The sequence below is a fragment of the Mauremys reevesii genome, linkage group 2 (genome assembly GCF_016161935.1).
Source record: "Mauremys reevesii isolate NIE-2019 linkage group 2, ASM1616193v1, whole genome shotgun sequence".
Lineage (NCBI taxonomy): Eukaryota > Metazoa > Chordata > Testudines > Geoemydidae > Mauremys > Mauremys reevesii.
Window position 1 is genome coordinate 149,402,726 of NC_052624.1, and position 26,334 is coordinate 149,429,059.

The following is a 26,334-nucleotide window of genomic DNA, read 5'->3' on the forward strand; positions in this document are numbered from 1 at the left end:
GCTTTCTCGGGTCTCCTGAGCGTAGCTGGCAGCAAATGCCTGAGACAAGGCTGAGAAAGCCATGGGGCACCACATGAGCGTTCCGTGTCCCAGGGAAGTTTATTAAAGGATTAAACCGACAATGATTATTTAATTGCACAACAAAGCAAACGGATCCCGATTGGCCTCAATGGGACGCCGCTTCCCTCCACCACAAACGGAGCTCTGCCCTGGCACGGAGACATGAAAACCGCCTCGGGGACCCAGGATCCTTTGTGAAAGTAAGGACCAGACCTGGGAAGCAGCTACATCTATCCTGTGGCCCCAGTCGCCGAGTGGGCTACCAAAAGGACCGGTTTTGCTGGCTGCTTTCTACACTTCACATCTGTAGCCACCTGGTCTCTCTGTCCACCTTCTTCTTCGCTGGCGTTGCAATCCAGATCCAGAGAGCAGCAATCTTCAGCTCAGCAGTCCTTACTCTGTCAGTCTCCACTCCACACCCACCCCCACCAGGCCGAATCACCTGACTGACTGACTATGGGAATCAAATCACGCAATGCCGAAGAAGAAAGACGTTACTCATCGTTGTTCTTGTTTGTTCGAGATGTGTTGCTCTCTATCCATCCCGCCTCCGCCCCTTCTCCCGAGTAGCCGTGCGCAAGAAAGAAGGGGCGGAGGCGGAGGGGCGTATATCTAGTACTGCAGCTAGCGCACTCCCACTCACCAGAGCCCAGCCGCCCGCCGCCGGTGTTGCTAAAAATAAAATCTTCCCAAGAAGAGCGCGGGGTAGCACACCTAACTGGAATGGATAGGAGAAACACATCTCGAAGAACAACAGTTACAACGGTGAGTAACCGTCTTTTCAGTAGCCAACATATCCTAATGGAACAACTCCCATTGACTTCAGTGGCCTTTGGGTCAGCTGTTTGAAGTTTGTTGTGTTTTGTTTTAAATGCCTTTGGGATGAAATGGAGATGTTTGCTAGAAAAAACCCCACTGTTGTCAAATTTGTTGAGCAACAAAAACAGCGGGATTAAAAAAAAAATCAAAATCCAAAAAATGTCAGTGAAAACCATTTGGTTGGTTGGTTGGTTGATTTTAGCTTTTTCATAGAACATAACATCCAAGTATTTGCCAACAGGTCTACTCTGGCAAAAAAGTTTCAGAACAAAAGCAGTGTGGGCCCAATGGAATTGGTCCCCCCCCCAACCTCCTACAGTCCCTTCTCTCTTATTTTCTCCCTCTCATCCAACTCCCACCCCGTTTTTCCTGGCTTCTCTTTTTGGTACAGCCTAACACTATCGCTGCAGAAGGGCCACCCATTAAGACCTCATCAAACACTTGAAAGTGAGACCAGTCAAACTATTTTGCTTGGTGCAATTTTGTTCCAAAATAGTCAGGCCGGACAAAGATGTGGCTTTGCCTTTTACCTTAAAAGCAGCAAAGAGTCTTGTGGCACCTTATAGACTAACAGACGTTTGGGAGCATGAGCTTTTGTGGGTGAATACTCACTTCGTCGGATGCATGTAGTGGAAATTTCCAGGGGCAGGTATATATAAACAAGCAAGAAGCAGGCTAGAGATAACGAGGTTAGTTCAATCAGGGAGGATGAGGCCCTCTTCTAGCAGCTGAGGTGTGAAAACCAAGAGAGGAGAAACTGGTTTTGTAGTTGGCAAGCCATTCACAGTCTTTGTTTAATCCTGAGCTGATGGTGTCAAATTAGCAAATGAACTATGCACCCTGCCCGCTCACACCCCATATGAGCCACTTTGGCTGTCAGGATTGCCAGAGTTGTAGGAACACCTTGGCCATCTCCCTCTTGTACTTAGCTATTAAAAAAAAATCAGCATTTACTGCATTGATTGAACCCAATGAGAACAAACAGAGGACAGCGCTTCTCAGCACTGGCAAGCCAGCACTTTACATAAGTGTTATGCATTTATTCTGCAACTCCCATTCTCTTTCTTAGGACCACTGAAGTCAATGGGAGTTTAAACATTAGACTTCAGTTGGTTTAGAGTGGTCCTCGAATGAGTTTTTCGCCTTCCTCCGAAGCATGGGGCAGGGGTCGCTTGCTGGGGAGTGGGTGGATCGGCTTATGTGGCCTGCATCTTGCAGGAGGTCAGACTAGATGATCATGATGGTCCCTTCTGATCTTGAATTCTATGATTCTATGATTCTATGAGTATCTGCCTCCTGTAAATCGACTGCCAGGGAACTCAAAAATACTGTTATGTGGCGGATGTTAATTATCTTTGATCTACATACAATCACAGCTCTGGTTAAAGCCAAAGCATGTGCTAAGCACCTTTCTTCCAGGCTCAAGAGAAGGAGCAATTAAGCCCCTTTATGTCACGAGATACATGGCAACAGTAGAAGCCACCACCCAAGTCAATGGCAAGATCAGAAGCTGAGCCATGTGGACTTCCCTGATTGCAAACAGAGAGGCTAGGCCCAGTGTGGGTGCATATGTATGTGTGTACAGCAAGAGAAGCAGTTGTGTGGGGGAGCAGAGAGAGAGTTCCTTGTGGCCTGGAACTGCTGGAGAGGTAGGCTTGGAAACTGAAAGCCAGGAAACTGCTTGCTGTTTGTTTCTGTTGTGTTTAGGGAAACAAGCAAACTGTGTGTGTGCCTTCTTTGTAAACAAAACAGGATCCAACAAAACAAATACCTATCGTCAGTTTCTTTTCCTAACCGAAAGAGACTTGCCGGACCCTGAAAATGTCCTCATAGTGGGGACCAAGGGGGCAATGGTACTTAACATGTTTGTAGTCTAGTCTAGTGTCTAGTATGGACACTCCCCACACATCTAATCAAGGCTCTGCATGTTTGTGGTTTACTTGGTGCTATGTCTTCACTGCAAGAAGAGGTGCATTTACGCAGAGATCACTACTTCAATGTAAATTCCAAGTAGAGACAGGGCACAGGGCTTTATTTTTTTACCCCAATGTAGTAAGCTCCTGATGGATGAAGGGTGGGGAACAGGGTTGACCCCAACTAACTACATGGAGATAAAAGCTACCACTGCCTTGTCTCCAGTAGGATTTTGCTTCAAGAGAGCTATCTTGAGGGATCAGCTGACAGTAAACTACAACCAGGTGCCACCCGGATCGAGTGTGAGGGGAACATCCTGACTAGTATTTACAAATGCGTTCTGTACCTCGAGCGAGTCAGTGACCCTGAGCTGAAGAAGTCTAGCAAAGATGTGACTGAGAATGGGAGTGTCCGTAGCCCAAGGAATTAGTAGCGGGTTATAAATAAATAAGATTGCATTGCCCAGATTCTGAACTGCCCCTTGGAAAAGACCCAGAAATACCCAACTGCAGCCCAGAACGCTGCTGCCTTCCCTGCCTGTTAATACAACGGTGGATCCTCATCAAACCTCTAGCATATCTGCAGGGACGGGACAGCTCTAGCCGCTGGGCTGTGAGAGAGCTTGTGTTGCCAGAGCGGACATGAGTCTGCTGTCTGAAAAGACAGTGAGATGCCACCCAGGGGTTAAACTCTATTTGAACTCCAGCAATAGCACTGAAATTCAGTTTGTGCCAGTCTCTAACACACCTTGGTCATTATGCCCTTGGGCTTCTGGATTTGTGTTCACTCTTGTTTTGGCAGCTTTGATTTTAAACACACAAAAGGAGAGGACTGGAGGAAATGGGCTAAGATTACATTGAACCAAAGGCTGATGTGTTCATGTCAGCTCGGTCGGAGTTCCAGGAGCCCAGTGGGACGCAAAACTCGGCATGATCTGGATCAGTGGTTCTGCTTTTGGCCTGTCTTTGTGCTATGCTTCAGCTCCGTTCAAGCCAGAGCCCCCTGCCTGACAAATCAGTTGCTTTTGATTCAAGCCACCTTGGTTTAGATTTGGTCTAGAGGCCTCATCCAGAAAGGGGCCATGTGCCCCTTGGATCGTACTCTGCACCCTCAACTCACTGCGAGGGATGAGCACGCTGCAGGCTCATGCCCTGAATTGTTGATCCCAGCTTGTGTGGAGCACCCGCAAGTAGGGTGACCAGACAGCAAGTGTGAAAAATCAGGACGGGGTGGGGATGGGGAGGGTAATAGGAGCCTATATAAGAAAAAGACCCCAAAATCGGGACTGTCCCTATAAAATCAGGACGTCTGGTCACCTTACCCACAAGCCTCACCGACTTCAATGGAGTCGAGAGCACTTGGGGTAGATTCACAATAGGCCTAGGTAGCGAATTGCTAGGTGCCAGGGCTCCTCACGCATCACAAGGTGAAAGTTGGGCACCTTACCCAGGGGTTCTCAGAAGCTAACGTGCTGAGCAGGGAGCAGCCTACGGATGCTCGGAGTGAAATGCAGAGGAAAAGGACAGGCCCCAGATCCACAAAGCGAGCCAGGTGCCAAACTCCCATTGGTCTGGGTCTCAGGCACTTGAGTGACAGGCCAGATGGCGGGGTCTCTCGCCACTCTGGATCCTCAGCTGTGAACCCTCTCTGGGAGTTAAATGCCTAAACCAGCTGAGCCCTTTCTCAGGGAAAAACAAAGAGAGAAAGCTCCCCCACCCCCGCACACGCATCCACACCACAGGGCAGGTGGGATAGTCAGGTTAAAGCCCTCGCTCCAGGTCGGGCAGAGCAGGGCTTCAAACCTGGGTCTCCTACACCCCCAGTGAGTGCCCCAGCCACTGGGTTACTGGATACTGATCGACACAGACACACACCGTGGCCTGACTGGCTTGTGTGTGGGTCTGGTGTGCTTGGAGCAGATCTACTGGATCTGGCCCTGCAGGTGAGATCGGCTGAGGAACTCCTAGCTGGAGAATCCCACTGGAGTTCAGGCATGAGCGTGGGCTCCGAGCAGCTTGTTAGCCCTGGAATGGCATCAGGATTTAGCTGGCTTTGCAAATGCCAGTGGTGGAAACGTAGGCACCTCCAGGGTTAGGTGGCAGCTGAGCCGTGATTTTGTGAAGGTCTGTGGTGCTGAGCTGTTGGCCTTTGGCACCTAAAGAGACACTCAGGCACCTAAGTCCCTTTGTGAAACCAGCCCTGTGCCGGAGAGCTCAAGATCTTGCTGGCTTGCGCCCTAGAGGAGTGTTACCCATCACGGCTCTCTCGAAGGAGCTGCTCATGCATTGGCTCTTGGTGGGGAGCACGTGGCTGAACAGACTCCCCAGGAGGAATTTGCCACTCTCAATATTTCTCAAATGTCAGTGAAGAAGAGGGAGCACCCTGGGGAGCACTTCGTCTGGGGCAGCCACTGGAAATTCAAACACTCTGTGCCGCCAGAGAGCTGCTACTCAGATCCAACTAGCTGGGCTAACTTGGATGATCCTGAATGACTGACGAGGAGACACAGGATGGAAGTTAGCCAAAGCTGGGATGTAAACTCACCAAGACGCAACTTGCTACGGGGAGAGAGGGGAGCAAATCGAAGTGAGGCGGTGACAGCAGCATTTACTCATTAGCTTTGTTGCTTTTCCTTGTGTCAGCCGTCCAGTCCCGGCAGGGCCTGGACACAGACCCAGCAATCATGGGGCAGAAACACCTTCCTTGAGCTGATTTTCACTGGTGTAATGTTGTTACTACTGGCCCCGCACTTAGTGGAACAAGCCGCAGGCGATTTCAGTGCTGCACATTAAGCAACTCAAATATGGAGTTAATTCTAACAGAGCACATTTTGTACCACTGACAGATTAGATACTTATCTGGTCCCCACCACTGTAGGGTGTGGGCACCTCCCAACCTTTCATTTTTTTAGCCTCACAAGTCCCCTGTGAGGCAGGGCAGTGCTATTACTCCCATTGTACAGATGGGGGACCTGAGGCAGAGAGGCTAAGCCAACTTGCCCAGGTTCTTACAGGATGTTTGCAGCAGAGCAGGCATTGGACCTAGGTCTGCCATGACCCATGCTAACCACTGCCCCTCCTCTTCCTCATTATAGTGAATCAGATTTCCAGCTAAATGTATTAAGGGCCACATATCTAAGTGTTGTCAAGAAAAGACCCCAAGCCACACAGTTTGGATCTGTCTCCAAAACTTGTGGATGGTGGATTTGGGATTTTAGTGTGAGCCAATAGCTAGTGGGAAAATGCAAAGTTTGAGACAAGATAGAACAATAGTCCAATACAGAATGGATCTTCCCACGTATCCCAAATTGCCTCTAGGACCTGAGCTTCTGCTCTATTAACTAAAGCTTTTTGGGATGTGGGTCCCATCCCCAGTGAACGTTTGGATTTTTAACTCGGAAAAATCAAGCAGCCCCCAAAACTGAAGATTTTCTACCAAAACCTAAAAGTCTTCTGGCAATTTTTCTCCAATATTCTCTTTTTTGGGGGAGGTGGGGTGGGGTTTGTGGACTTTTTCAGCTAAACACCATTAGCAAAACCATTTGGTTCTCTGCCAAAATGATTGGTTTTCCAACAAAAAAGTTCAAAATATTTTTTTCAAATCTATTTTCCAGACACTTTTCATGCAATTTCTCACTTTGTCCAAACCACAATTTTTCATCAAAGCAAAGATTCAATAAAAAATTTTCAACAGCTCTCAAACCCTGCTAAGCGTGTGTAGCAGTGTTCTGTCCCTTTATTGGGCGCCAGGCTGGGTGCTGGGCAAATCAGAACAAGATCCTGCAGGCCTGGATACCAGCTGCCATGTGGGATACGTGGCCTGCTTCTTTGACTTCTAATCCCAGCCCATGCTCTCTCTCGTGGACGGCTCTCTGCCCCTTCTTCTGCATGCCACAGAGCACAGGTGTGACAAGATTCAAGTCCCCTCTACAAACATGTAGATGCCACATTCTTGTTTTAAGAGAACCATCCTGTAGCTGACTATGCCCAGGAGTTACATGCCATGCAATAGGCTTTAAATTTGCATCCAATGGATGCTCTGCCCACCCAAGTGCACAGAAATTCAGGAAGGCTAGGGTGACCAGATTTCCTGATTTTTATAGGGACAGTCCCAATTTTTTGGGGCTTTGTCTTATATAGGTGCCTATTACCCCCCAACCCCTGTCCCGATTTTTCACACTTGCTGTCTCGTCAGGCTAGGAGCAAAATGGGCTCCGTCCTACGGTGATTTATTTCTGTTAGATTATGGGAATGTTCAGAAAGACATACAGAGATGGGGAAAGACACACATATAGGGATGACACTGGTTTGTTACACTGGAGCATTCCCAGATCTTAGCATTCCCTGGTTAGCTCTCCAGCACATCAGCGCTATTGGGTGGTAGTGATGAGGGGAATCAGAGGCCCCCCTGTGTCAGAATCCCGGCACTTAACATCTTGAGTTTTGCAGCGTTTGGATCCCAGAACTGGATCCAGCAGTACGGACTCATCTCCAAAACGGAACATTCTGAAACATGGCTGGTGGGAGCTGTGGTCACTCAGCCCTTATGAAAATCAAACGGTTTAAAGTGGCATTGAAATATCATAAGCGCTGTGCCATAATATTTGTCGTCTCCATCCACATGCCCACAAACCCGGCATATTTGCCATATAATTATACAATAAATTAATTGGAATATAAATATTGTACTTACATTTCAGCTTATGGCATATAGAGCCTGGGGCGGCTCTATGTATTTTGCCGCCCCAAGCACGGCAGTCAGGCAGCCTTCGGTGGCATGCCTGAGGGCGGTCCCCTGGTAATGCGGATTTGGCGGCTTGCCTGCGGTCCTGCGCCTTTGGCGTACTCAGCGTCGAATTGCCGCCGAAACCGTGGGACCAGCGGACCTCTCGCAGGCATGCCGCCAAAGGCAGCCCGACTGCCGCCCTCACGGTGACCGGCAGAGTGCCCCCCGCGGCTTGCCACCCCAGGCACGCGCTTGGTGCGCTAGTGCCTGGAGCCACCCCTGTATAAACAAGTTGTTGTCTGTATAACATTTTAGTTTGTACTGACTTCACTAGTGCTTTTTATGTAGCTTGTTGTAAAACGAGGCAGATATCAAAGCCCTGGCTGGGATGATTTAGTTGGGCGGTCCCCTGGCCCAACTAGCTACCCAGAGGAGCAGCCGAACCTACCCTTCACTAGTTACCCTGGCCTAGTTCCGGGTTGGGGAACGCCGGCAGGCTGCAGCTGACCCGAGGACTGGCCGGGCCAGGCGAGCCTACCCATGGCTAGCTACCCAGAGGAGCAGCCGAGCCTACCCTTCACTAGTTACCCGGAGGAACTGATGGTGCTGGAAACCTCTGAGGATACCGCCGTAACCCAGGTACCTTATGAAGGGGAGTCTGGAAGTAGCCCGGGGGCAGTTGACCCTGGTCTGGCCGCAGCTCTGCCAGAACCAATGTCAGTGTGTTGCGGTCAGGATCCCCACTGACACAGCAGCGAGTTTTCTGCCGCTGCTAGGGCCCCGGGCTGGGACACAGTGGAGTGGGTGGGCCTGCGTCCCCCCTGCCACCCAAGTCACGGGTGGCCGTCTCCCCCTCGCACTAGATGCTCAGAACCCTGCGCTCCTGACTGTTTACTGGCCCACCCTGACCCAGGGCCTGGGCCCATAGCGAACTATTGCGAGGCAGTGGGAAACCCCACAGCCCCACAGAGGGATGAGCCTCGGCTGAGCCCCTCTACAACAGAGTTCTTTCAGTAGATGCTACACAAGAAATTTCAATGAGAAGTCCGTATAGCTCGTTGGAAGACTATTGTGTCTTAGAGCAATGCTAGATTTGCAGTGCGAGCTCTCACGGGCACCGTGGTCGGGAAATTTAAATGGATTGAGCTACAGGAGACCATGTGAACTTGAATTATTTTCATGTAATTAACTTTTTAAAAAAAAATCCAGTGCACCCTGAAAATCTCCAGTTAAGCAGACGGTCTTATCTTGCCTGTCTGACAAAGACACGGTCACACACCGCCCACTGTTTGCTACCCAACGTGGTGCCAGACAAGCCAGGCACCAACCGAACACCCAGTGTTCTAACACGAACAGCAGGGGAATGAAGACTTTAGGTTCCCTTGTTAGAGATAATATTTTGTACCATAAGAACCCTGTTTGGCCAGAGATCTCCAGCAGCTTTACAGCCATTTGATATGCAGCTGTTTGCTGTTATTTAATAGCTAGTGGGCAAGCAGAATGATTCGTCTTGCGGCAGCACTTCGAGTCCCTAACCAAGATCAGCACCCCACTGTGCTAGGCACTGTACGATCATAAAAATACGTTCCCCGCCCCAAACAGAAAGGAGAAAGTTTAAGTGATTAGCCCAAGATCTGGTCTGCACAAGGGTTATTTTCCAAGAGTGCTGGGCGTGCGACAGCTGCTGATTTGGCCAATGCACGGGGAATGGAGTGAGCTGAAAAGCATCAACTGCAACAGCCAGAGCTGAAGAGCCAGATTCGCTAGCTGCAGGCATAACCGCTTTCTATGCTGTGTAGACTGAGCAGAAAGATGGACCCACCTGGCACACGTTCACCAGCTGGCTCCAGTGGGAGCCCAGGGTCTGACTTTAAGGCGAGCTCAGCAAACAGCAGCTCCTGTTTCCTCTCTCCATCTACGCGCTTAAAGGAGAATGGGGCTCTTAGGAAAATTGGGCCCGCTACTAGAGCGGACCCACCAGCCTTTTAAGCACCACAGCAATTAGACCTCCTCTGAGCAGAGCTAGATGGCTGTAATTGCCTCTTAAAGGCACAAACCTGCTTTAATGGGAGTGGTGCCCAGACTCTCCCCTGCCCCCACAACAAACTCTCTGCAATATTGACTTGCCAGACCCAGAGCTGCAGACTTTGGCAGCACATCCATTAACGTGGAGGAGAACTGCCCAAGTAGAGAGGCAAGCTCAGGCCGTTCCCTCCCTGACTGTACATACATGCCATGTAGGCGGATTAACCTGGGAATGAGAATGGTCAACAGTTTTCCTTCGCTTTTGTCTGTCTGAGTCTGACCTACATGGAGGCCGTTTTGCATCACGCTGGCAGGGTAAGGCGGCCTGGCAGTGGCAGTGAATATTGACACCGAATTCCCAGCCCCTTGGTATGGCTAGAGTTACACAAAGTGGCCTGTAAGACGCTGCCTTCTTCACCAAGCTTGGGAATCGCCAGCCCCACCCAGAGTCTCTTGCCAGACAAAGTGTTATTCTCCGCTCCTAAGCCAAACACACACAAACAGTTCCTCAGCCCACCCTGGGCTACAGCTCTCAGGAGAATTCTCCCTTTGACTCTCTCTGTCCCAGCGTCAGGGCCTATTGCTGGGTACTTCCTTGCCCTTTTCATTGAGCACCACCTCCCATGGCTTTGTCCCTGCAGGACCTTTCTGCCCCATAGTTCCCTCTCCCCCTTCCTTAGGGACAGTCTGGCTCTTTTATGTAGTCCCAGCTGCTGCCCCACCCTCTTAATTGGGAGCCCTTGTTCTAACACAGGTGTGCTGGACCTGCCTCGTTTAAAGGGGCCGGCCACCCTGTGGCATGGCTTTAGTGTAAATAGGAACCGGCCTTTAGGGGTTTCGATTTTTAAGCTTCCCGTTGCTTTCATACAGATTTCCACCCTCGCTCTATACCCACTCAAGTGATCAGCCTCAGGAATTAAAACAACAATTAGAAGAGCATAAATAGAAGATTTAAAAAAACAAACAAACCCAACAATCACCCTGTCTAATCCAGCCACCTGTGGGGCCCGGGCTGCTCAGAAAGTTTGCTACAGACATATTTCCACAGCACGTTTCTCCCTTCGGCTTTCAGCTGCTCACCACAGCCTGAGATACACCTCATCAGAAACTCCACTCTGCCCCAAGTGCGGAACGGTCAGATGAGATTAACTTTGGGTGGGCACCTAGTTCCCTGGGAGCCAGGACGCTACCGATGTTTTCTTAGTCTGGAAAGAAAATGAGACCAGAGAATTGCTGCTATGGAGCTTACCTGCCAGGTCCCTAGGCCAAGTAAAGGCATGCTTCCCCCAGAGGGCAGCGTTACCGCCTTCGAACTCATCACGGCGCTTTCAATATTTCAATCCCAGTGCTCCAGTCTCTCACACGGAGGCACCGTTTCAGGCACTGGAGTTTTTATGCATCGGGTAACGCAGTCTAGACATGCCCACAGGTCAGGGGATAAAATGACGACACCCTTCATAGTCATTGGCTATCTTAGCAGCCAATGGGAAAGCTTAAGGATATTTTGCGGCCTTGAGAGTCCTGGAATGAAAGTTTTTATAGGAGCAGCTAAGTAAACAAAATTCTGTCCTGCAAAAAAAATAAACCTCCTCCAGACGCATCCGACCAGGGAGGTGTTTAAAGGTAAACAGATGCTTAAGTACTGTCCGGAATAGGGATCTATTCCTGAATCCATACTACTACCTTTCTGAGGCTCACCCTTCACTGACTCAAGAGATTTTCCGTTACCTATTGTTATTTTAGGTTTATACCTCTCAATCTTCCAAGGCCCAAAGGTGTGGGGGGACAAAGACCCAAAATGTGGGATGCCAATAATTATTCATTTACTTAGACTGTACGCTCTTCAGGATTGGATCTGTCTTCAGTTGCTTTGCATCCCTTGGTGGGGTACAGAAACCAACAAAGGAACTTCAATGGGCATAAAAATGGAACCCTAGAACAACATGGTAGGGGCAGAAGAAGGGGTACGTGGGATGAGTTGGTCCTGCATAGGCTTTGAGGTAAGTGTTGGGGAACAGCTAGCACCTGGGGCCTAACTGACTAAGCACCTCAAAATCAACAGGAGAAATTGCTGACAAGGTTGTTTTTGTAGGGAACTGATGTCTGATTTACAAGCATAATTGCTAAACTTTGAGCAAAAAACCTATCTTAGGGAAAAAAAATGAAAATATGCTGACAGTACGGCAGGGTGTTTTCCAGAACTTTTCTACTTAAATAAGAAAAAAGAATGGTTATGCTAATGAATAATTTAGAGTGTGTAATAAACTACAGTGCTAAAAATGGAAAATTGTTGATTGAATGGTAAATTGAACGGTTAAAAATAAATGCTACATTTTGTTTGAACACATAGTAGAGAACTATTTCAGCTCCATGTACCATGCAGACTTTGCCAGGGGGTTTAACAGTCATCTCTGCTTTGGATTCACTTATTTCTTAATGTTGGGATGAAACATTTTTATTTTCCTTTAGGTTATCAAGGTTTTTTCTTAATTTTTTTCAACGCATGCTCTTAGGAAGAATGGCCTAGTAGTTGGAGCACTAGAGTAGGATTTGGGAGACCTGAGTAGCTGTTTAGAAGCTTGTGCAGAAGGCTTTGTTAACTGCCGACCTTCCTGCATGTGCACCCAGACTGCCTTACTTAGAAGCTGGAAGCTCCTGATCAATCAGCAGTGAGTTGTATCAGGTGTGCACACTGGCAGTCATTTTGAGCACCAGTCTGAGCTAACCCAGCCTCTGCAGAAGATAGAGCTGCAGGGGATGGCTCACAGCGAGTCTGTGGAGTGAATCTCAATAGAGTTTCCTGTAATGTTACAGGTTAGTTGGACCTTATTTGTCTGCAGCCTTTATACGTTACGGTATCTATAAAGTCCTCCTTCTCATGAAGGAAAATAAGTACTTTTTTATATTGCAATAGGGTTATAGTTAAGGGGCTAGGGAAGTTTGCTACTTGCCTAAAAGGCTCCTGCCTTACCCTGCTTACTTTAAGAAACAAGTTTAGAATGAAGTAAATAGGGAAGATGTTTGTACTTGTGTGGAATATATATTAAGAAGCAATGCATGGCCCTGCACCCACACTAGTAAATCACCATTTGAGTCCAGCCCAGCCCAGCCCTGGAGGTAGGAGATAGAGCTGCTGGGGTAACCTGGGGTGAATCTGTGGTTTGGATCTCAGGGCAGTTTCCTGGAATTTTACAGATGTCAGTGGGATTGAGACTGGAGAACAACCATAAAGGATGAATTGTAGACTGGAGGCCAAATGTCTTTGTGAGCAGAAGTACAACATTGACCCAGAGGACTAGTCTACGCTAGAATCACCACAGTGGCACAGCTGTTCTGCTGCTGCTGCTGGAATGTCTCCCACTGACACAGCACCACCCACACCGGCGCTTAAGTTGGTATAACTTGCATCGCTTGGGGGCCGGCTTTTCCACACCCCTGAGCGGTTTAAGTCATACCCATGTAAGGGCCAGTGTGTACAAGCCCAAAGACCCCTGGTGCACCTAGCAGTTACAGTAATTGTCAGCTTTTCTTATTTAAAGTGGTGTGTGCACTCAGTATTGTGGATGCTGAAACAATTGGTTAAGTGGTACATCTAAATGTTTTATGTAACTGCTAACGTAATACTTAGGTTGAGCCTAAGTGAAAGCAGAAGGTCTCTGATTGCCAGAAGCCCCAATCCCTGTATGTACTTTGTGTGTGTAAATAAATCTTGAAAAATGGGGGTTAGGCCATATGTTATATTTTTCATTTTAAAGGAAAAGAACAAATCTTGAGTTGTTGATGTTAGTCTAGCCAGGGTGTATTGTAAGTCCTGTGCTGTCAAGGTTTATCTTTGGAGTGTTTATTGAGTAGAAAGAAATTTGAAGCTGCTAATTGTGTGTGAGACTCTTTTCTGGTAAAGACTGGTACTGGATTCTTAGAAGGAAAAAAGACGTATCCTATTAAAATGTTCTACTTTTAGTACTGAGAGAGTTGCTACAGAAAATCCACCTGTAGTCCCTCCCAAGGATATGAATTCATGGTGTGTGCAAATACTTTGTCAAAGAAATTCTGTAGCACAGAATTGGTAAATAGACTATTCCCCTAGATGTAGGTTACATATGCATAAATGCTTGGCAGGCTGTGGTCTCTTTAGATGTTCTGATGAGGACGGGAATGTCTCTTCCCCCGCGCAAGCCCTCCTGAACATGTGTACAGTTCTAGGACCAGCTTCAAATAGAAATTTATTTAGGGTTCTGAAGTTCTTTAGTGATCTCACTGCAGCTTATTGGGAAAAGGTAAAATTTTTGGTACCTGAATTTGTTGTTTCAGTGTTTTATGGGGCAAGTGGGGAATGTATGTGAAATTTGAATTTTTGATGAATATTTTCATCAAAATTTTTAAATTAAAAAAAAATGCTAACAGCTCTATTGCTGGTTGGAAAAACAGGGGCTAACACTTTTCAAAGTTGATGTTATTTCCCCCTCCCTCCAAACTTCAACCAAAAGAAAATCCAATGTTTGTAAAACTGCAACCAGTTCTGTAGTTCTGATTTAACTTTTCCACCTTCTGGACCCCAGCTGGGATCAGAGCGCAAACTTCTAGAAAGTCATGAGAACCCAGATTTTGCCATCTCAAAAGATGTGGATGTGCTTTGGATGAATGTCTGAGCCAGAGCTGGGTAAAATATTCAGCTTAGAATGCAACTCCATTCCAACTTAACCTTGGGATTGAAGGTAATGTAATTTAAGCATGATATACAGCAGTGGTTTTCAACATGTGGGTCGTGGAATAGTTAGAAGTCCGGTCGGCGGTGCTGCCGTCTAAGGCAGGCTATTCCTTACCTGTTCCGACACTGTGCTGCGCCCTGGAAGCGGCCAGCAGCAGGTCTGGCTCGTAGGTAGGGGGCCCACAGGGCTCCGTGTGCTGCTTCTGCCCTGAGCACTGGCTCCGCACTCCTATTTGACAGAAACTGGCCAATGGGAGCTGGGGTGGCGGTGCCTGTGGGCGAGAGCTGCGCAGAGCTGCTTGTGTGCCTTCACCTAGGAGCTGGACCTGCTGCTGGCCACTTCCAGGGCGCAGTTTGGACCGCGGTGCCAGGACAGGTGGGAAGCCTGCCTCTGCACCGCAGCTGTGCTGTTGACCAGGAGCCGCTGGAGGTAAGCCTGCAAGGTAAGCCCATGCCCCAATCCCCTGCCCCAGTTGTGAGCCCCTTCCTGCACCCTAAATCCCTCCTCCCTGGCCCCACCCCAGAGCCTGCAGCCCCAGCACAGAGCCCCTCTCACACCCCAACCCTCTGCCCCAGCCCTGAGCCCTCCCAAACCCTGAACCCCTCCTACACCCCAAACCCTCATCCCCAGCCCCACCCCAGAGCCTGCACCTCCAGCCCAGAGCTCTGACTCCCTCCCACACCCCAACCCCCTGTCCCAGCCCAGAGCCCCCTTCCACACCCTTAACCCCTCATTCTGCTAGCTCAAGCTATTAAGGCCCTGCCATTAGCTCTGGAGATCTCAGGTTCAGTCCCTAGAGACAACCAAGATCAAGGTGGTTACATCTGGTATTACGGATCTTAGAATTTACTTTTTCTTCAGGGCACAGAGGAAGTTCAAATGGAGCTCTTTCTTGCAAATATCTGATTCTTCAGAACATTAATAAATCAAAGTGGAAAAGGGTTACCATGTTGCATTTCAGGAGGTATGCAGATTAAGATCATTTCAATACATTTGAATTACAATGGTTCCAGGGACCTGGTAATGATGATTTTGTCAGTTTGGATGCTCAACAACATTTAAACATTACATGACAGAGGAAAAACTGCCCCACTTCTAGTATCTACATCTATGCTGCTGGTGACCACTAGCTATGTGCCTAACTTGTGGTAGCAGCGTAATTTTTCTAGTTGATGGGTTATCCCTTATTGCCCAAAATGGGTCTGGGCTGGGCGGCTAGTTCCTTGAGTAAAATTTCCTACCCCCATGGCAATAACAGTTGAATATATTTTTACTTCATCTGCTGAGTTTGGCTGATGGGCAGCCATCGGGGAATTAGGCCCAGTCGCTTCAATTCAGTCTGATTTGTTGACGGATCAATTTGATTTAGGTCAATTTTGTGTCAAGCCACCGGGGGATAAGAACACTGCTGATGGCTGCAGGCAGCTGCTATACAGACTCCTGCCACCAGCCGAGCTCAACTTTCTACCCACGCTCTGTTTTCCATGCTGGCATGAAATCCGTCCTACATAATAGCCGTGTGGTGCTTATTTGAGCTAAAAATAAAACCGCAGCACATGCCTCTAAAATAGACCACATTGAGGGACATCATGATTTTTCAAAGGTATTTAGTTGACAAAAGATGCAGCTGCAAATGACCAACAGATTACACTCTAAGACTGTAATCTCTTCAGAGCCAGGATGCCTCTTACTACGTGAAGAATCAGAACCTAGCACCTGGGACCCTGATCTCCGTAAGTTCTTTAAGCACTGCTGTAATGCATATAATTTTTATATAGCTATAAAAATGCATGTACATAATTAATGTGCAAGATTTTAATGTGCTCGGAGATAGATGAAAGATAGTAGATGCAGTAAACACAAGGTTATTATTGGGTATTGGCGTTAACTTCACAAGGAGCCTGCTCCTATTGTCTAAGTACATCAGTGTCATACCGGCAATGGTTCAAGAGACCTCTAGATTCTAAACTCAGAGGCTGGGACTGCTTCTCACTATGTGTTTGTATGGCACCTACCACAATGGAGCCCCGATCTAGGTTGGGGCCTCTAGATGTTACAAGAGCATCTAACATCAGCCATCAGTGTACAACTGGAATTCTACAAACAAAACAAAACACAGGAATATCCTGAAGGATATTGGTGAAGTGAGATGGACAGTAGCTTATGGCTGATAAATGTCTAATATATACTTAGAGCCTGGTCCCAAGCCCATGGAAGTCAATGGAGAGCTTTCCCACGGAGTTTCCCTTAGTGCCGTCAGTAGAGTACAACTCTTACAAATACTGGCACTGAAGAAATATTGCTGTTATAACCTTTGCCTAATTGTAACATTGTAGAGAACGTCTTTCCCCACAAACAGCCTGTCAAAGAAAGTCTCCTGGGTGCTCACCTGAAATGCTGTCAAACCCAATCTCCTTTAAAACTGACTTGGTATAATAGGGTGTGGTGTTATAGAGATAAAGGGGTCAGGGTAAGTACCAAGTGCTAATTAATCAATTTATTGAGCTCACATGAATGAAAGGGATACTAGCAGTAAGACAAGGTGTGTCCATTATGGACCAGATGAAGCAAAGGCTCCCATGCATCCTTGAGTAAGCTAGTAAATTGCAACCTGTTGCTCATTCTTTCTTGAAAGTGAGGGTGTATAAACTCCCCCGATGGGCTGATACAGTAACTCTTGGTTAAATTCTTGTTACAGTTATTCTTATTGAAAGGAGAAGTGATAGTTGCAGATTGTTGGAGAAAATTTTTATTTTTAGGTTGGGTGCAGCAAATTAGATACTTTATTATTTTTAGCAATTGTGTGGAGGGAGAGAGCTAAACAGGCTTTTTTTTAGGTAAACAATTACAGCAAGCATTTATACCTTTTGTTACAGTTAATAATGAGCAACAGCTGCATTTTGTTTATATATAGGTCAACAAATCTCACGTTATTAGGGTTACAGCTAGCCTGACTCTTGCTTAAAAGAAGAGATCTTTATTTGCATTAAGCCTTGGATTTTAGATTTTACATTAAATACTTCAATGTTAGGGGGTTTAATTGGATGCAATGACAATGCATGATTAGCATGGACATGAAAGGTATTACTATTTCATTTTTTACAACAATTTTAAACTAAATAAAAGCAGTAACACTTTTTTATGATGGGGTTGTACAGTTTTAGTTACAAAGCACATTATACTTAGTATATAAAGTAGACACTTTATAAGCTATATGAAAGGCATTTTTAAGAATTCAATATATATTTTGAAGCATATGGATTTGCCCTTGTAATTTGGAGATTCTTTGAACCGTTGGTAGCGGCGAAAGCAAATTTTGAAACCACTTAGGTACTAAGGTAGTCCAATTAAAGGGTGTTTGAAACTTAAGGGCTAATTGCAGAATTTTATTTGCAGGCCAATAAATATGATTGCCTGCAGCAGTGATGAGATTAAAATGTGTATTTTGCAAAAGTGGTGGCCTTAACATACACACAGCTATTATTAGCTTGGAAAAGTGGGTGTCCTGTCAGGGTAGTTTTTGCTTTATATTTTTTTTAGCAAACGTTGTTATGAACAGTGACAACTTTTTTTGGCTTTAGTTTATGTACACACTGAAGCTGTGTGTGGGTGGGTTCTAATGGCCAAACTATTTATTGATTTTTTTTATTTTTATTTAAATGTTGGGTGTTCTACTAGGAGCACTGACTAGAAATCGATTAGGTGGTCTAATTTTTTTAATGTTTTGGTGAATTATTCAATTTTACATGCATTTTTTTTATGGACCCAGCAGGATTCGGTATGTGGGAGCCCACACCCCTCCTACCAGCCCATATGCTTAGATTTACCAAACCAGCACAAAACTTCTATATTACCATACAGGTTACTCAAAAGTCCAAACAATGCAGTTCCCTTAAAGTACCCAGCCTCAGGCTTCCATCCAGACACACGTCAGATATGATGAGGATTACTGAAAATCTTACCTCATTGTATAAAAGAGAGGTTCTCCTGATCCCAAAGGACCAAGCCCCAGATTCAGGTCAAATTTTAACTTAGATCTTACCCAAAATACACGCTTAGAGACAATTCTTATTAAGTATCAGAGGGGTAGCCATGTTAGTCTGGATCTGTAAAAAGCAACAGAGTCCTGTGGCACCTTTAAGACTAACAGATGTATTGATGCATAAGCTTTCGTGGGTGAATGCCCACTTTGTCAGATGCAGGACTGTTAATTCTTATTAACTAAGCTAAAATTTATTCAAAAAGAAAAGAATGTTGGTTAAAAGATCAACATACATACAGACTTGAATTCAATTCTGGAGGGTCAGCTACAAAGCAGAGATGTGTTTGTAGTTGCCAAAAGTCCTTTTAGACATAGTACATAGGTTATAGCGCAATGTCCATATTCAGGGTGATTCAGTGACAGGGGATCTCAATCCTTGTGGCTTAAGGTTTCTCCCTCTTGAAACCCAAAGCAGATCTGAGATGAAGAAGGATCATGTCCCAAGGTTCTTATACATTTCCAGCAGCCTTTTGGCCTGAGAAAACGCTAGGCTTAACTCTCCTTCTCCTAAACATCCTGGCAATTAGCACAGGGTAATTTATCCATTAAACAGTTCAGATACAGGTTACCACAACCTTCAAAGAGACATATAGACAATAATACTATTTCACTCAAGTATCTTCCTAAATGTTAATATTCCCTTTTTGATCTTTGAATCAAAGCTATAGCAATAGACAAGACTTGTTTGCTTACATCACAAGACCTGAGCAAACATCTACCCTTTCACCTGTAACAACACAGACGTGCATTTCAAAGCACTATTCATTTACCTATCTTCCTAACCACTCTCTAAAGTTCAACAATGGGTCAGGTCAGTCTGTGAGTTAGTTAACTCTTTCCAGTCCTGTCACCTTTCAATGTGATATTATATTACATTACACTCATAACGTCATGTGGTGTTGGCTTTGTCCCCTGCTCCTACTAAAAGTAGGCATCTCATCACATTGCCTTCCTAAACTGGACACACAGGATGTCTACATTGCAATAAAATATACAGGACATGGCTACACAGCTCTACAATTGCCATGTATCAGAGGGGTAGCTATGTTAGTCTGGATCTGTAAAAAGTGACAAAGAGTCCTGTGGCACCTTATAGACTAACAGATGTATTGGAGCATAAGCTTTTGTGGGTGAATACCCACTTCGTCAGATGCATGTGGTGGAAATTTCCAGAGGCAGGTATAAATATGCAGGCAAGAATCAGTCTGGAGATAACGAGGTTATTTCAATCAGGGAGGATGAGGCCCTCTTCTAGCAGTTGAGGTGTGAACACCAAGGGAGGAGAAACTGCTTTTGTAGTTGGCTAGCCATTCACAGTCTTTGTTTAATCCTGAGCTGATGGTGTCAAATTTGCAAATGAACTGAAGCTCAGCAGTTTCTCTTTGAAGTCTGGTCCTGAAGTTTTTTTGCTGTAAGATGGCCACCTTTAAATCTGCTATTGTGTGTCCAGGGAGACTGAAGTGTTCTCCTACAGGTTTTTGTATATTGCCATTCCTAATATCTGACTTGTGTCCATTTATCCTTTTACATAGGGATTGTCCAGTTTGGCCGAGGTATATAGCAAAGGGGCATTGCTGGCACATGTAGACATTGCCATGTAGACATTCAGGCTCGCACTGGAGTTTGGGCTCAGACCCCAGGCTCCAGCCTCAGCATCTGCACTGCAATTTTACAGGCCCTTGAGTCTGAGCTCCACAAGCTTGTCTCAGCTGACCAGGTCTGAGCCTCAGTGCAGTGGGTTTTTTTTTTTTAAATCATGGCATAGGCATTGAGTTACAGGCCCAGGGGTCAGCAACCTTTCAGAAGTGCTGTGCTGAGTCTTCATTTATTCACTTTAATTTAAGGTTTTGCGTGCCAGTAATAAATTTTACCCTTTTTTTTAAGAAGGCCTCTCTCTCTAAGTTTATTATAACTAAACTATTGTTGTATGTAAAGGAAACAAGATTTTCAAAATGTTTAAGAAGCTTCATTTAAAATTAAATTAAAATGCTGATCTTACGCCACCGGCCCGCTCAGCCCGCTGCTGGCCTGGGGTTCCGTTCACCTAGGCTGGCAGCGGGCTGAGCGGGGCCTGTGGCTGGGATCCCGGCTAGTAAGGGTCTGGCACCAGGACCCCAGACCGGCAGTGGGCTGAACGGGGCTGGTGGCTGGGACCCCAGACCGGCAGTGGGCTGAACGGCTCAGCCCGCTGCCAGTCTGGGGTTCCGTCCGCTAGCTCCTGCCAGCTGGGGTCCTGACTGCTGGCCCCACTTAGCCCACTGCCAGTCTGAGGTCCTGGCCCTGCCCACATCTAGTGGGTACCTACCTTCTCCCTGGTTCTATCCCATTCTCTTCATTTCTCTCTGCACTGAGCTGAGGGTGGGGGTGCACTGAGCACAGGGCTGGGAGTGAAGGAGCGGGTTGGGGTGCAGGGTTTGGCCAGGAGCTAGAATGAGGGAGGGGGCTCAGGGTTCGGGCAGGAGGTTTGGGTGTGGAGCGCTTACCTGGGCAGCTCCCATTTGGTGCGAGGGGTGCAGGAGCTCCCATTTGGTGCTCAGGGAGGGGGTGGGGATGTAGATGGGGGGGTGCAAGAGTGGTGGAGTCAGGGCATGGAGTGGGGGGCGGGGGTTGGGTATATTGGGAAAATGTATAATGACATTTCTTGGTAATGATTCACAAAGAAACTGGACTTTGAATGAAAGTCATGTTTAAAGATTAAAATGTTGACATTAAAGAGAGTTAGTGTGATCTCCAAACTCCTCTGCCCAAGTAGATAAGGATAACATGTACAGACATACAAATGAAGGATTGCTAAATGGTAAAATTAAAAGCTTTGTCAGATATATTTTAAAGATTTGTAATTAGACAGTGAATCAGTATAGAAGAAACATGAGCCAATGTGCTTTATTTTTAATACACAGTAGCTGATGGCTCAAATTTATGTTATTACTGACAGTAACAATGTGCTACAAGTTCTGAGGTAAAGAAACTAACAAAGTCCTTTTTCCGGAAAGACCCTGGGCAAGGGGGCATAAAATGACATGACAAACTGGAAAACCAGCAGGAAAAATGCAGAATTTGGGTAACTGAAGCATGCACATGAAGAATCATAGAATCAGAACTGGAAGGGACCTTGAGAGGTCATCTAGTCCAGTCCCCTGCACTCAAGGCAGGACCAAGTACTATCTAAACCATCCCTGACAGGTGTTTGTCCAACCTGCTCTTAAAAATCCCCAATGATGGGAATTCCACAACTTGGCAATTTATTCCCATGCTTAACCATCCTGACAGTTAGGAATTTCCTCCTAATGTCCAACCTAAACATCCCTTGCTGCAATTTAAGCCCATTGCTTCTTGTCCTATCCGAGTGAATTTGATTTAAATCACTAGTCAGGAAGACTCAATTTAATCATGGTTTTCTACATAAAAGTGCATTCTTGTTGGTTGTTGGAACCTTATTTTTTACAACTTGGAGATGTGATCTTCTACAAATGAAACTTACTATACTTTTTAAAGAGTGATTTTGAAAACTTTTCAAATTAGTTTTACTGCTATTTCATTTACCAAAGGTAATTGAAGCAGCTATTTGTGAAGTCAGTCAGAGATGAACTCTCCAATTCAATGGATTAATCAATATTTGGAGGATCCTTGCCATGCTGCATTAGGAGGAGATCAGATAGATGTTTAAATTGTTGTTTTAGTTAACTAAAGCCACCACATTAAGTATTCTGGATTTTTCTCTTCAACAGCAAACATAATATTTTAACAAAAAAGCATGTCCCTCGCTTCTCACATTTATCCTTGTCCAGATCTATTCTTCCCCCAACAATCTTCTAGTCATTGAACTTTTTGAAACTTTTCATTTTTAGAGAAGTAAGGGACTGATGTGGTATACATGAATTTGCAGCGGGACAATAGAGTTGGTCTGTTTTCTCACCTCTATATTTAAAAACATTTTTTGCTGTTAACGTGTTACCTCTGGAGATGAAGCCAGTGTTTGAGAACTGCAAAACTAAGCATCTCTGATGGTATCGTCTAAGACGGAGCAGTGAGTCCATTGGGTAGATGAAAAGCTTAACCTAAATCTATACAGAAGCCTGTGGAACCACATAAAATTGGCTCCCTAATTCATGAACTATTGGAACTCATTTACAAAACGTTTCTTAAACATTACATGAATATATTCTCTCATACTATAGAATTAAAAGTTATCCCTATTCCATGAGATCTTTGAGCTATAAGATATCTTAATTAAAACTACCTTTAGATTGCTTTTTGAGGAAAACCTTTTTATAAAAAGCCAATTTTAATGATTTTTTAAATTGATTTGTATCCACCCTGAGTCCTATCCTCAGAGGTTAAGAACAAATTATTTCCCCTCCTTCCAGCAACCTTTTATGTCCCTCCTTAGTCATCTTTTCCAGATGAAACAAACTCATTTTTTCCTTCATAGGTCATGTTTTCTTGACCTTATTCTCCAATTTGTCCTCATTGTTCCTGAAATGTGGTACCCAGAATGTGACACAGTACTCTGCACTGATTAGGCCTCAACTGGAGTAGAGTGGAAGAATTCCTTCTTGTGTCTTGCTTACAACACTCTGCTAATATATCCCAGAATGATGATGGCTTTTTTTTTTTTTTTTTTGCCACAGTGTTGACTGATTTAGCTTGTGAGCCACTATGACCCCCAGATCTTTCAGCAGTACTCCTTTCCCATTTTGTATGTGGGCAACTGATTGTTCCTGCCAGAGTTGAGTACTGTGCATTTGTCCTTACTGAATCTCATCCTATTTACTTCAGGCCATTTTGAATTTTAATCCTATCCTCCAAAGTACTTGCAACGCCCCCTGCTGCTCTAAGCTTAGTATTGTCCACAAACTTTATAAGTGTACTCTCTGCCATTACCTAAATCATTGAAGATACTTAACAGAACCAATCCCTATGGGACCCCACTTGTTACACCCTTCCAGCATGACTGAAGCACTGATAACTACTCTGGGAATGATTTTCCAAGCCATTATGCACCCACCTTATAGTAGCCCCATCTAGATTGGATTTCCCTAGTTTATAAGAAACAAATATTGTTTAATATACAAGTTACATCAACCCTTTGGGTTTGGGGTATTAAAAAGACAAGTGGATAAAAATTACTTAATCTGTAATGCACAAAGGTATACAAGACTTAAGTGAACATGGACCCAAACTGGAGAAGACACTGGACCTGAAACTAAAGGACAGGACTAGAGGACCACGTGAGGTCACAACTATCGTGGAAGGACTTCCTGGTGCCTCAGAGCATGGTAACATGGGCTCATTTACCATTTGATTTTGTCTGTTATTTGCCTGGAAGAAGTGTCCAGATGCTATTAGTGACAATAGTTCTGTCTGAAATTGTATGAAGTAAGGTGAAAATTGATTCTTCCTAAATAGAGTTCCCAGCTTTTACAGCCAACAGCACTGAGCCAAATCACTTGTGAAGACAGCTTTTACAAATAGTTACTTAGTAAAAAGCTGGTCACATCAAGGCAAAATGCCAGACCCTCAGCTGAGACAAGTTTATGCTTGTTGCAGCTAAGAGCAGGGGGTAGGAGCAGAAAAGGTGTGTGTAGGCCACCTTTTTTGCCTTACCCTATGGAATAGCATTTGAGTTTTTAGCTCCTCCTTCCATACCCATGTCAGCTGGCAGTATGGATGGGTGTGAGGGATATAAACCTGAGATCTGGTACTAGTAATCTTCCACCCCCATTCCCACTACACACTAAACCCTTTTCTTCCTGACCCTTACTCACTCTGTATCGTACAGGGAGACTTTGGCAAATTAGTAAGGTACTTGAAACCACTATGGCTTATTGTTAAAAGTGGCCATGTAGCAAACTCAGCTTGACCAAGGCAGGAGGTGAGGGAGTTTTGGCTGCCACTGAAAGGGCAGCTTGACCCCATATCCTTCCTGATAAGAATTATGTTGAAGTTGCTGATCCTGCTCTTTTAAAACACATGTATGTGCCCCAGGAATGTCTATTGGGATCTCAAGGCTGCAAACTCTGGAAAAACCCACACCTGGTTAATCAATCAGAAGGAACCTCTTGCTTGATCATTAAAACTGCTTACTTAACAAGGTTTCTTTAAGGGATATGTATAAAAAGGGGGAAAAGCTTGAGATTGGGTGGGTGGGGGGGGAAGACAACAGCCTCTTTAGGACTAGTCTCTCCCTCTAGATGCATGTTGCATTCCCCACTGGCAGATGGAAGACTTGGCCACCAGAAGCCTGCTGCTGTGTCACTTGAAAGCCACACTCAGCTTTGGTAATTATCGAGGGTTGGGGTGTTTTACTAATCTTGTTACAGACAAGTGTAAGTGCTTGAGACTAAGTAAAGTTTAGCTTTAACTGAAAGCACTCATGTCATCCTCTTTGTGCCAGCCATCTATTGGATGGATGGCCATGTCTCCCCTGATTTGTTTCCTGCCACCTCCTTGCACAGAGTGAAAGTTACCAAGAGCTTTGCGTTGAAAGAACCCTAGGTAATGGTATAGCTCCTCATACTCCCATTTTCACCAGTAGTAGCATGTTGCATGGACCATATCAGAACAGCTTTCTGCCCTGCTCATCATAGGTGACAATGCATCCTGCTCTGAGAGCAGTCAGCTGGCTCACTGACCACATCCAGGTGCAGATCAATGTGTGGTTGGAGTGCACAGTCCTTTACGGCTTCTCCTAGAATAGCAGCAACAGTCACCTGTACCATGAAATTTCACTGAGTGGAAACAGATTCCAGTCAAGGACCAGAATGAATCCAGTACTGATTTTGTAAGCAAGTAGTTTAAGTGAGGTGAAACTTGGGGGTACACAAGACAAATCAGACTCCTGAAAGGGGTACAGTAGTCTGGAAAGGCTGAGAGCCAATGACCTGGAGTGTGGGGGAAGACACCTCTTTGTTATGCTGTAAGAAGCACATGGGATCTTTTCAGGGGAAAAGAGGCCAATGTCACATTTATTGAAGTTACAACTATTAGCATACACTTTTTGGACACTGCCCTCCCCCCAATTCATGCACACAAGTCCTGCAGATGGTCTTTACAGTTATTAGTCTGTAGCTCAAGTCAATCTAATGGCCAGTTAGATCGAGCACAAGTGAGGAGCCCACTGTTGGTCACAATCCAATGCTCCGAGGCTTTGCAGGACTGAACCCAGAGTTCCATGGCAAAACACCCTCTTTATAGTTGTAAATTCCCCTTTGAGTCCATGCATTTTGTAATGTCTCCCTGTAATCATTAGTTAAGTGGTGTTAATCTTGGGGTCTTCTGCAGTTATCATTTGATGATTGTCGGGCTTACAATTGTTATCTTGCCTCCAGGGGTGCCTGCCTCACCTGAGGTCCTCAATACTGCTAACTTGTTCAACAGCAGATACAATAGATGTTTAATTATCTTCTGGTGTTTCCAAGTCTCTTCATGTCTCCTTCCTTGAGGATCTGGCTATAACAATGGCCTTCACACCTTCTCTTTTCCTGATGCATGCATTCCTCATTCACATAGAGAGTCTGTCACAGAAACCTTCAAAGGTATACAGATGCAGTATTTTATATTCAGCAGAATACATTGCAACTCAAGCCTTGCTAAATCTTATAACTTGTTCCCACTCTGCACATCAGTTTGCACTCTACTGCTCTTGCCTCAGGTGACCCGCCCTTCTCCTTCCTGTTTGCTGCAGCCAGTGTGGAGTGCAATCAGTTAATCAGTTACAGGTTACAGGTAACCATGCTTTGAGCAGATATCAAGGGACATGCTGGGGACATTGGGGTGACCACTGCCAATCCCCAGGTAAATGGACACACTTCTGAGCAGGCTGGGGACAGGAGGAGGAGGAGGCTGCGGGGCAGTTGGAAGGACAAGCAGAGGAGCGTGTACCCGTAAGCGGCTTTTATTTCTGGGTGGAAATGTTTCTGGAGAGGAAGGGATGTGTCTATACACGCCGCGTAATCTGCTTCAGTTATCTCAGCAAAAACACTTCAGGGATTAAGTCCTGAAAAAATGTTGGGAGACTCTTTAGTTGAAGAGATAGGA

At 45.7% G+C, this 26,334-nt stretch overlaps 1 protein-coding gene and 1 long non-coding RNA gene across 6 annotated transcripts in view; one reads left to right on the forward strand and one right to left on the reverse strand.

Moving 5' to 3' along the window:
- The window catches only part of LOC120399091 (1,5-anhydro-D-fructose reductase-like), a 49,316-nt gene that overhangs the window by 18,339 nt on the left and 4,643 nt on the right, over window positions 1-26,334 (reverse strand). The gene's annotated exons all lie outside the window — the stretch shown is intronic.
- On the forward strand, window positions 12,224-24,575 carry LOC120399092. The gene is made up of 3 exons (XR_005594955.1): window positions 12,224-12,357; window positions 23,445-23,573; window positions 24,489-24,575. It is a non-coding gene; the product is annotated as an uncharacterized LOC120399092 (long non-coding RNA).